This window comes from Eptesicus fuscus, chromosome 15, assembly GCF_027574615.1.
Source record: "Eptesicus fuscus isolate TK198812 chromosome 15, DD_ASM_mEF_20220401, whole genome shotgun sequence".
Lineage (NCBI taxonomy): Eukaryota > Metazoa > Chordata > Mammalia > Chiroptera > Vespertilionidae > Eptesicus > Eptesicus fuscus.
In genome coordinates, this window is record NC_072487.1 from 22627005 (window position 1) to 22639923 (window position 12919).

Genomic DNA, 12919 nt, shown 5'->3' on the forward strand with positions numbered 1-12919 from the left:
AGATTTATGCAGAGGCTGGAGTCCTTTCAGAAATCACAGCATACAAATCAAAGGAGCGGGTTTTTCTACATCCTCTTTCACTTTCTCTTATTCTCATTTCCGCACCATCTCATCATTTTCTTCCTTTCTTCTCTTTCACAGTTTCTTGAATATGTTTATCCCAACGTCCAAAACAGGAGGACAATTGATCAGAAATCCTAATTATAGCTGGTTCAAGCTCCAGCCAACCATGGCCATTTCTCTTCATTCTTTCTCCAAGAGATCTGAAGACAGGGTTGTGCTGTTGCAATGAACTCACACACCTCACAGACCGCTTACAAAACCTGAGCAAATTCTGAAACTCCACATAGTTCAGTATCAGTAAAGAGTCTTACTCAAAGAAAGCCGAATTTTTCCTGACCGGTTTGGCTCAGTGGTTAGAGTGTCGGCCCTCAGACTGAAGGGTCATAGGTTAGATTCTGGTCAAGGGCACATACTGTAGTTGCAGGTTCGATCCTTGCCCAGTTGGGGCATGTGCTGGAGGCAACCAACCTATATGTCTCTCTCACATTGATGTTTCTCTCTCTGTCTATTCTTTCTAAAAGTCAATGCCCCCCAAGAAAATTATCCTTGGGTGAAGATTAACAAAAAGTAAAAAAATAAAACCAAATTTAAAAATCATGTAGATCTCTACTGAAGGTTTTCTAGAAGAGGTGGTGAGGGAATTTTAGAGATTGCCTCACATAAAAATACATCTAAAAATCTGCTTCAGACCTATCTGTCTCCTTCAAATTTCCCACTTATACCAGCTTCTAACTGGGCCCCCTACTCGCCTCCAGGTTCTCCAACTATCCACCCTTCTCTTCGTCTATGTCCTGTTCACACGCTCTGTCCCATCCATAAATGTGGGCCCTCTACTCTCTGCTATGCTGGGAGTCCCCTCTGCCCCTGACAGTGGTCTCCTCCAATACCATATTGTCTAGTGTCTTGGCGTGTAGTCTGGTGATTAAGCATGTGAGCTCTGAAGCCAGATTCCTGTGTTAAATTCCAGTTCCACTGATTACTTGCTAGGTGACCTGGACAAGATACTAAGCATCTCTGGGCCTCAGTTTATTCCTATATAAAATGTGGGTGATAATGGTATCTACCCCAAAGGGTTGCTGTGAGTACTGCATGAGCTGGTATAGGTAAAGCACTCTGGTTCACAGAAAGTACTATGTAAGTATTCACTGTGACAACTATTATTATTGTAATTGCTATCATTATCACTATTATCACATGCCAGGTATAATGGTAGGGAAAGAGAACACAAGTATACAAAATAGACAATAGCTTTGTCTTCATGGAGCTTTCGGGCTGATGGAAGAAACAGAAGGCAGCTGGCACCTGCAATTCAGCGTGGGAATAGGATGAAAAGGGAAGCCACAGGTATGGTAAGAGTACACACAGATATTTAGCCCCTAGAGGGCAGTCTAGAGAAAGCCTCCCGTTGGCACTGAGACCCCAAAGGGATTGAGGAGTGGTCAGCACAGAGATGCACTCATCTCTTATGGGTTTAGTGGGAAGGACGCAGCAGAAGGGAGGGAGCCTGGTTCCCCTTCCCCCTGGGTCTCAGCCTGCCTCCAGTGCAGTGAGGCCTGAAGGGAACACAGTACCATTTTGCAACTTGAAGGTTTTACATCTTCAGGAGCTATAAGAGGCTCCCAGATAAGGCACATATCAAAGCAAACGGGTACAAATGGATTTACTTCTGATTGTCCTCCTGGGCACTCCCTGAAGTACCCCGCCATCCTTTCAGCTGGAGGGAAGGTGAAGGAGAGGGCAGACGTTCCATGACATCTGGTAGGCTTGATGAACCAGCGGGGACAGAAAATACAGAGATCTGTACTCATTGGGAAAGTTTTTCTTTTTCCTGCTTGTAAGGCATAAAAGACCCAGTTTTATCCGTTATCAAATATACTAAATGCTCACACTACAAAAGATGGAGATGCAATCATGAAGACAATGAGAACTGTCATGAGAGGGCATGTGCCGGGGGGTAGGGGAGGCCGGGGGAAGATCAATGGGGAAAAGAGACATATGTACTACTATTTGCAATACTTTAAACAATAAAATAAAAAATTTTTAAAAAAGCACCAAAAAAAAAAAAAAAGAAAGAAAGAAAAGAAAGCTATCATGAGCTTACAATCTAAAGGAAAAAATAAACAAGCATAAATTCAGTTATAATCCAGCAAAATGTGTCATTATAAAGTCTCATGAGAACACAGAACTAGGTAGAGAAACTATAAAGACACACCAACTTAGATCTGGTCCATGAAGATTACAGTAGTAGAAGGGAGTAGTGATGCAGGATGAAGCCAGGAACAGGAAAGTCATTTAAAGATTAGCAAGATTATCAAACTACGAATAGAAGACCCTTATTTCTTTAAGCCAAAAATTGTCATCTAAATATAAGACTCTTGCCTTGGCCAGTGGCTCAGTTGTTGGAGTGTCATCCTGTACACCAAAAAAGAGGTTGTGGGTTCAATGCTCAGTCAGGGCACATACCTAATGCAGCTTTGATCCCTGGTCGGGGCATATAGGGGAGACAACCTATTGATGTCTCTCTCACTTCGATATCTCTCTCTCTCTCTCTCTCTCTCTCTCTCTCTCTCTCTCTCTCTCTCTCTCTCCCTCTCTCTCAAAATCAATAAAAACATATCCTCAGGTGAGGATTAAAAGAAAATTTTAAGACTCTTCCTGAGTCACAATTAAGGAGGAGTTGCGAACACTCACATACAGGACCACTTCGTCATTCTTCCAGACAGTATCACCTCCATTTCCAAAGCATCCCCAGGGAAGAAAGGCAAAGGAAAAAGAAAGGGAGCAGTTGAACACTGATGCGGGAGATAATGAAAAGAAAGGACTTGTACCTATAATTCTCCAAGAAGTCTCATTTTTCTTTCTTTAACCAAAAAGAATCCACAGATGAAGTCCCCTGTAGAGAATCAACTGAGATGCAAAGGGTGAGAGCCTCTTTATAAATGAATGAAATTAGACCTCTGCAGTGAAGTAGCTCATGGTCCAGTAAGACAGCCAGCCAAGTAAACCAATATTCTAGTCCCACACAATATGCTTTTGATTAATTATGCCAATCCTACAATTTGAAGTAAAACAAATGCCTGGGGATTAGGTGACCCCAGGGAAGTTTTATGAATATCAGAAAAGGTTGTAGCAATGTCTGAAATTTCAATCACACTAAAATTCAGATGCACAGAGAAAATATAGTCTCTTTTATTGTTTACCAGAGGCCCGGTGCACGAAATTCATGCACAGAGGGGTGTGTGTCCCTCAGCCCAGCCTGCATCCTCTCCAATCTGGGACCCCTTGAGGGATGTCCGACTGCCTGGTGGGATCGGGCCTAAATGGGCAGTCGGACATCCCTCTCACAATCCAGGACTGCTGGCTCCCAATTGCTCGCATGCCTGCCTTCCTGATTGCCCCTAACCTCTTCTGCCTGCCAGCCTTATCACCCCCTAACCACTTCACTGCCAGCCTGATTGATGCCTAACTGCTCCCCTGCCAGCCTGTTTGCCCCCAACTTCTCTCCTCTGCCGGCCTGATCACCCCTAACTGCCCTCCCCTGCAGGGTTGATCGCCTCCAACTGCCCTCCCTTGCAGGCCTGGTCCCTCTCAACTTCCCACCCTTGCAGGCCTGGTGTCTCCCAACTGCCCTCCCCTGCTGGGCATCTTGTGATGGCCATCTTGTGTCCACATGGGGGCAGGATCTTTGACCACATGGGGGCAGCCATATTGTGTGTTGGAGTGATGGTCAATCTGCATATTACTCTTTTATTAGATAGGATAGAGGCCTGGTGCATGGGTGGGAGCCAGCTGGTTTGCCCTGAAGGGTGTCCCGGATCAGGGTGGGGGTTCCCTTGGGCGTGGGGCGGCCTGAGCGAGGGGCCTGTGGTGGTTTGCAGGCCAACCATGCCCCCTGGCAACCCAAGCAGAGGCCCTGGTATCTGGAATTATTTACCTTCTACAATTGAAACTTTGTAGCCTAGAGTGGAGGCTTAGGTCAGCAAGGGCAGGCAGAAAGCTTGGCTTCCTCTGTTGCCTGGGAAACCCAAGCCTCCCTCCTACTCTCTGTGGCTGTAGCCATCTTGGTTGGGTTTATTTGCATACTCGTTCTGATTGGCTGGTGGGCGTGGCTGATGGGCATGGCTTGTGGGTGTAGCGAAGGTACGGTCAATTTGCATATTACTCTTTTATTAGGTAGGATGTTCAACCCGGTTTTTCTTACAAGCCCCACCTAATAAATGGACAGGCAAAAAATGACAAAATGCCCAATTCAGTTTAGATTTTAGTCCAATCCCAAAGTGTAAATATACCCTGTAAGTAAAACTCAGATTTTTGAATAGTGGTTTAGTATTAATTATTTCTACCCTCTTTCCCCAAATTCTCTACAGGAGGGACTCAGGTGCGCAGTCAGAGCGGGCAGCAGGGCTCGCGTGACTTTGTTGGGGCAGAGCGAGGGGTCATAGACCACAGAGTGCCCCTGCATTGTCCTCTATTCCTGATGGTGCAAATACTGAAGGCAGTGCTGGCGACTCTGGCTTTGGCTTCTCTCACTTTGGTCAGGGCCAGTGGCCCTTCCTGGCTGACTCAGCCTCATCCTGGCTCTCTGAGATGCTAAGGATCCCCATAAGCTCTGCCACATGACCGATCTGGCCAGTGACTCTCAGTCCATCTGCCTTCTGAGTGCTATATGCCACATAGAAACATAGGGCGGAGCAGTAAAACAAATTCTAATTAGTCCGCCTGTCCACACTATAGGCTAACCGCGGTTCTCCTAGGTAGGGCCCCTTGAGCACTCCTTATCTACCCAATTTTCCTCCTCCTGCTCTAGCCAAAGGCTTGTGAGGGAAAATGAATTCAACCTCCACCTTCTCTCTCCCTCATTGTAGCCCTCAAGCTGCTAGCACGGGACACAGCGGGCTTCCCTTAACAACTTCTCCCTACCTACACGTTCCTTATATAAAATTCTACCCAATCCCCAAACTTAACTCCCACTGATGTCAACTTGGAGCTGAAGAAATTTTAAAAATCCTTTCCTTCTCCCTGCCCCCTATCTCGCGCTGGTTATCTCACTCAAGAGGTCAAGGACCCACCCTGGGAGCTCCGCCTCTGAGTCAGTGAGCCCCGAGGCTCAGGTCCCTGAGATGCAGCGAAGCAAGGACTCAGTAAGGAAATTAAATTTATGTCTTTAATATCCACAATGAGCATGTCAGTTTTAAGGTGATAGAACTGTATTTCCTTGTCTTCTAATTGGGCAGTCCAAAGAATGTTGCTTTGCCGGCTGCCTCTGGGTAAACTGTGGCAAGAGTTTCAAGCTCAAATAAGGTTAGGGAATGCCGAGTTAAACAGAGTTCAATAGGTTTATTTACTGTGAAACCATCAGAGCCTGTGATATGCTAATATGTTCTCTGAATTCTCTTATACTGTTTCCCAAACTCATTTGACCATGGAACACTTTTTAAACAAATTCTGGGAACAGCATTCTACAGAATACAGGGATGAAAGAGGCTGAGAATCCTTTGTCCCCAGAACCAGCATATACCTCCACGCCTCCATCCCACCTTCATTGAGTGAACAAAGCAAGTGTTAAAGCAAAAGTGTTTCTAGATCTGATTGGCTTCCTAACTGGGCCCTTTCTTTACTCCCTCGGACCCTGTGCTTCTTTTTTTTTTCTTTTTTTTGGGGGGGGGAGGGATGTGTGTGTGGGGGACACAGCTATGACATCAGTGTCATGAGTATAGAGTACCTGGGAGTTAGTTGGAGACACTAGAACTTAAAAGTTTACCACAAAGGAAACAAGCCAGCGTAACCCCCCTATGACACTGGCAGGTAAAAGGGCCTATTTCCCAGGCTGCTCTGGGAATTGTCCAGAGGGATGCGTGCCTGCCCGAGTTGTCCTCGTGAAGGATGGGAAATGGATGGTGGCTCATGGTGAAGGAATGAGGAATAAAGATCTTATGACTTTCAATATAAAAATACATATGGTGTAAGATCCCTGCACTGCTCCCACCATCAGAAAGAATGCAAATGTTGCCTGCATGGCCTGACCAACAGAAACAGAATCTGAGGAGACAGAAAATCAGGATCAACAGGAAAGTTCTGGCAAAAATGTTTTGTACAGAACATAATGATCTTAAAATAGGTTCCCTAAAAGGGGCATTGCCCCTAGGAAAAACAATCGAATCCCAAGGGATATAGATGAGTTTCTAGGGAGGACAATGATGGATGAGAGGAAATGGCAGGAGAAAAGCGTGGACGGCCAGGATAATGGGCCCAGTGACCCTTTTACCTTCCTCCAGCTTTTCTTCTGTCCCTGTGTAAACAGAGAAGAGGCCCGACTCAACATACAAAGTAAAAGCAGGAGAAAAATAGCTATTTCATATGCAGCCACATGTGGGCTGAAAGTATAACTCATAAAAAAAATCAGTCCCATTGTACACATGTCCGTGTAAGAGGGACTGATTTACACGAGAATCTTTAGCATGAGAAAATACCCCGGCACAGCGGGAAAGAGCAGGGAATTCCAGGGTTCCAGAAGAGTCGCTGCTAACGGCCACTCTGTACTTTCATGTGTAGGAGCAATAAAGCCTCCTTAAGAATGAATCAGAAGAATACTCTTTGCCTCTAACCCCATTGCCACTCCAGACCCCTCCGATGTCCTCAAAACAAAGCATGATGTACGCATTATTTTCTAAATTAATCAATCACAAGTACTGATGTGGGTAGCACTCTTCGAATTAAATTGTAATATTGTCATTGGCCTGTGGGCATACATGTTCCTCAGGAAGGAGTCAATAGAGATAAGAATGGTAATTTGAACTGTCATGAATCGATATGACTCTCAAATAGAATAAAATAATAAAATAAAATAATAAAATAAAATAAAATCTACCCATAGCAAGACTACTGTTCTTGAGAATCCAGAACTGGAAACGCCTGATCTTCCCCCAGAGCAGACTGGGAGACTGTAAGCATCATTGTTTTCTGTGTTCGACATCCTCCCCACCCTTCTTCCTGTCTCCTACTTCCCCCACAGCACAGGGTTATGGCTGCTGGGGCTGGGAAACAGTACTCTCCAACCTCCTCAGCCACAGAGGTGGTCACTGGACTCAGGTTGGGCCAATGTAGGACCATATACGTCTAGCCAAAGTGATTAGCCCAAAGTGTGGACACATGCCGACGTTGAGTCCATTGGAATTCTTCAGTGGAATGTCTGGAAATGAAGAGGAGGGAATACTGTCTCTGGGCCTGCCTTTCCAAGGTTTGCTTTTATGAACCTATTGGCCTATAAGCCTTATTGCCTTCTTAAATTTAAAGTGGTTCAAGCTGGATGTTCATCATGTATGACTGAAAGACCTCCAAGTAATACAAGGACCTTGGCAGAATGAGAAATATCCCTCCTTTCTCTTTCTTCCTTTATAAGAATGTTTATAGGAGGCACACTATGTGCCAGACCAGAAATAGGGTGGTGAGCAAACGTCGGCGTTACCGACATTCTCGTTTGGTGAGATTATGGCCTCCTGGGAAGAGGAAGCATCCGATGATTGCTAAAAATTAATGAATTTCAAGTTTTCAGTGTTCTATAAGGAAAGATAGCCAATAACCCAACCCGAGACCTCACATCTGAAAGAGGCAACAAACTTTCCACAAGGAAGTGATGGTTAGGCTGACCTGAAGATGGTCAGAGTTTAGCCTCATCTTCAGAGCCAAAGAGTCTCCTTTGCCATTTTAACCCTGCATAGCATAATGATTACCTGTTTAAAAATGTTTTTGCTTTTTGTTTTTTATTAACTGAGATGACAGCAGCCCGTTTATCTGATAATATTAGTGGGGATATGAATTTTTCTGTACTTTGCATACTTCCTATAATATTATTAAGTACCAAGTGCATGATAATAGAAATACTTGATCTGAGTAGAATGAAGTACAAATAGTCCTCAATTTAAAAAAAAAAATCATTCTGATTCTTATGTGATGAATCATCTTTGGAGTCTTACATAGCAATAAAAATTCTGATATATTTATAGATTTTTACTCAATCAGCTATCATGAAAATATAGAAGAACTGGGCATGGTTTGGTACAAAAAAATATGTACTTTTGTTGAAAATGAACTCTAAAAGTATATCCAGATGAATCTGAGCTGCTATGCACATTAGCACCAGGTCAATCCTAGTGTAGCATCCTTTGCTTTGTTGAAATGTTTCCAGTTATGATGGATTCACTGTCCATTGGTTCATAGCAGGTAATTTACATTTGTCAACTCTCATTTGTATGCAGGTATGATAACTGATATTGAAAGCCCATCTTCTTATCTTCCTCAGTGGAAGAGCTAATCTGATTTTTTATCTTATACTGTATGCTATGCATTGAGGAATGCATTGAGGAACCGCATTTAGTATCTTAAATTCCAGGTAGTGTTTGAATGACTTATGTTCATGTGTTTACATTTTATCTCCTGAAAGAATGTCTACACTCTTTGAAATCAGGGACTAGGGCTTCGATGCCTCTTCAGCCTTTCTCTATCATGCCTACAGCATCTCATCCAATATCTAATATTGTAAATTATCTAACAAATATTTATTGAACTTATAACATGTACCAGATGCTATTCTAGGTTTGAGAAATTGAAAAATAAATGTTCTTTTAATTAAAGTGATTGTTCTTTATCTTATCTAACACTTAATAAAAACTGTCATCTAGAAAAAAAAGGAGGAAGGAAGGAAGGAAAGAAGGAAGGAAGGAAGGAAGGAAGGAAGGAAGGAAGGAAGGAAGGAAGGAAGGGAGGAAGGAAGGAAAGAAGGAAGAGAGGGAGGAATGCAGAAAGGAAGAGAAGGAGGGAGGAAGGAAGGAAAGGACCTGTGTCTCTATATTTATGAATGCTACAATTATTTCATATGGTACTAAATTTCTTTTTTGCATAAGACCCAGAGTTTTAAAAATATGTGATCGTATTCTGCAACAAAACAGTTGAAGGCAAGATACCAGTGCAATTTACTTATGATTAATTTAAGATTAACTTAAAAATGAAAAACAATTGGCTTACTCTCGGTGGTGCTACTGTCGAACTGTCATCTGAAGGCTTATATAATTAGTGGAAGCATGCTAATTGAATTATGGCAATTAAGTCAGCCTTGCGACAAGAGGGTCCCTTCTGAGTGATGAGGTTGCAGTGATTCGGTAACCCATTCTTCCTCTGTTGAAAAGTTTCAGGACTGTATCTCAGCCTGCCCTTCAGTACTTCAGCTTCCATGGCGGCATAGCGAAATCTTGATTTCTCAGAGCCCTTGGATTTTCACCTCCTTTCCACAGGGTTACCAGGTTGTCCACATTGACGGGTAGACTGGAGCCATAATAAGAGGTCATGCAACTTACAACTGTTATTTCTTATTTCTTTTTTTTTTTAAATATATTTTATTGATTTTTTTACAGAGAGGAAGAGAGAGGGATAGAGAGTCAGAAACATCGATGAGAGAGAAACATCGATCAGCTGCCTTCTGCACACCTCCCACTGGGGATGTGCCCACAACCAAGGTACATGCCCTTGACCAGAATCAAACCCGGGACCTTTTAGTCCGCAGGCCGATGCTCTATCCACTGAGCCAAACCGGTTTGGGCTGTTATTTCTTTTTTTTTTTAAATATATTTTATTGATTTTTTTTACGGAGAGGAAGGGAGAGAGATAGAGAGTTAGAAACATCAATGAGAGAGAAACATCCATCAGCTGCCTCCTGCACACCTCCTACTGGATATGTGCCCGCAACCAAGGTACATGCCCTTGACCGGAATCAAACCTGGGACCCTTGAGTCTGCAGGCCGATGCTCTATCCACTGAGCCAAACCAGCCAGGGCTACAACTGTTATTTCTATTACCTAATGTCTTCACCAGTCAAAGATAAGATGTGTGTGGGAGGAAATGAAAATATTTGGGGAATTGGTGTAGAGAGAGTGATTATCTTCTCCGAGCTCTCTTTAATAATGTCACTGTTGATTAAAACGTTGAGAAAACACTGAAGTAGGAGATCGCATGAGTTTGGGGTAGTTTGGGGACTATAATTGTCCATGTTAACCCCTTTTTATAGATGCTGCTGAATGAGCTAGCCATGTCCCTAACCTGATATTAATAAACAAAGTAGCCTTGGGACATTCCTTCCCTCTCCCCAGGACTACATTCACTCTATAAAATGAGATCACCATGGTTCCTTCTAACTGCAAAGTTCTCAAGTTTTTCGTCTATTCACAAAGCCAGGGCCATGTTTTCTAGATTTTGAATCTGGGTTGTCAGCCTCCTATGTCCTGGGGTGAGACGCTGCTTGGGCCGGATGTCTGCCAGCCAAACAGGGACAGGGGGTGCAGCTCATGTCCCGAGGACTGTCAGAAGTGAAGGCCTGGCTGGATTGCTCCAGAAAAAGGAGAAGCTAACAGAGAGGAAGGGATGGGAGGACCACACTGAAATGGCTGAAAGCAGCAGTCCCGGGAAGCTGTGAGCAGGGCCAGCCACAGAGCACGCAGGGCGTGGTCCATGCAAAATGCGAACGTGAGGCCCTCGTTCAGACATGAAGGGTTTCAAAATGGCAACAGCCGAGCTTGAAAGCAAACACAGGGTCTTCTGCATGCCAGCCCTGCCTGTGGGCCTGGCTGGGAGGGATTAAGCCTGTTTCCCAGGGGTTGAAATCACAGTCCCCTCCCCTCCCTGGGCCCCCAAATCTGCTGGGCTCACTTCAAGCCCGCCTTTCATTCCGTGCTACGTTTCTTTCTTCCTTGCCCCCCTCCTTTTTTTTTTTTTTTTTTTTTTTTTTTAACAGTGCTGCTAGCTGTATAAATATTTTACAGTTCCCCTATGAAAAGTTTCCAAGGGGCCCATGTTAAGGGAAACATCTTTGAAAGGATTTTTTCCATAGCAATTAAAACCTTTCAAAGCACCGAGAGCTCCCCAGTCTCACTTTAGTGCAACAAACCTCTATTTTATTTTTTTATTTTTTTATTTTGCCCGGCTTGGATGGCTCTGGGTCTGAACATAAGCCAGCCTCTTTGTTTGGTGACTTTGTGGGTTGCCGATAGACATTTGGAATTTAAATTCATTAGATACATGGCAGGGCTGTGGATGGAACCGGCGGAGGGTTCAGGAATGCCGTGATCAGAAACTCTAACCCCTATTTCCTGTATCTCATTTACGGCGGTAAAATGACTATAAATCAGCCTCAAGTTCATTTTGGCTCCCCAGATGAAGTCCAATGTACACTCTGACTTATGCATATACCATTTTTAGTTAACGCACCAATAAAAATAATTGTGCAAGCCTAAATTTGGAAGTGTTCCCAGCGTTTATGACAAAACTTAATAAAGCCAAATGCATTGAATGTAATATGGGAGTTTTATTGAAATGAAATTAGTCCATCATGTAAGCCCCACATTTTCCTCAGATTTCTTGGACTTCATATGAGAGCTCTCCTGGGGACCCTCAGAGGGTCCTGCAAACATTCAAGAACGGCTTGTGGAGACCCAGCGTGCAGACCACAGCTCTGCAGCGGATAGGATGGCACACCCCGAGTTTCAGTGCAGCAAACCACACACACTTCTCCACGCATGCCCCTCTTCCCTTCACCCCAGGGTCTGAGCAGCAAATATATGGTTGGGGTTTTACTCAGAGCCTGGGACTCCTGGAGAGACGGGGGTGGGGGTTCACTTGTAATTCTAGTAACCGTGGTGTGTGCCAGAGACCTATTATGTAATTTCCCTGGGGGGGCCGGCATGGCAGCAGCCATTGCATTTGTCCATACAGTTTGATTGCTTGACCGTATTTACGGATGGAAGCCTGGGGGCTGTGGGGTGCTTTTATGGCTGCTCGAGGAGGAGGCAATACTTGCGCATTTAAAATGTAGGGTCAGGGGTGGTGGTGTAGGGATAAGGACATTTGAATGAAGGAATTCAAGTTCTGATATGGAGTGTATTTTGTTGACAGTGGTTTGCCAACTTCAGTAGGTACATAAAACCTTCCTGGGGTGTTTGTTTAGAAAGCAAGAGATGTTTGTCCATCACATCCATAGCTGGACCTAGGAATCTGTTTGTTAAGCAATGCCCCAGGTGATTTGACACAGGTTGTCCAAGGATGACCTTTTAAAAAACAATGCTATCAGGTTGGTCATCAACAACAAAGAACAAACTTCAATCTGTTTAATTGCTATAAACTGAATGTTTGTGTCTCTCCCCACCCTGCCAAATTCACTGTGTTGAAATCTAACCCCCAAGGTGATAGTATTAGGAGGTGGGGACTTTGGGAGGTGATTGGGTCATGAAGGTGGGTGGAGCCCTCATGAGAGGGATTAGTGCCCTTATAAGAGGGACCCAGAAAGCTTCCAGCCCCTTCTGCCCTGTGAGGACACAGTAAGAAGGCAGGCATGTAAGAACCAAGAATCGGGTTCTAACCAGACACCTAATCTGCCAGGCCCTTGATCTTGGACTTCCCAGCCTCTGGAACTATGGGAAGTAAATTTCTGTTCTTTCTAAGCCACCCAGTCTAGTTTATAGCAACCCGAACTGACTAAGACATCACTAAGCATTTATATTTCCGGTTGCTATGTGCTGAGCAGAGGGAAAGGTCTGGACCAACTCCTTCATTGCATTTGGACCACCTCCTAAATAGCTGTCTAGCCTATTTTTTTAAAAAAACTCCTGGGACAAATATTTCATGTCTTCTTTTTATAGCCTGTTTCAGTGCCTAATCATCATTATAGTTAAGACTTTTTTCCTTGGTCTATACAAATTCCTTCTAGCTGAAACTCAACCTCATTTCCCCTGTTTCCTCCTCAGAAAGGATGGGGAATGATTGGATGGTGTCTTGATGATAATCCCTTATGTATTTAAAGGAGGTTAGCGTTGTC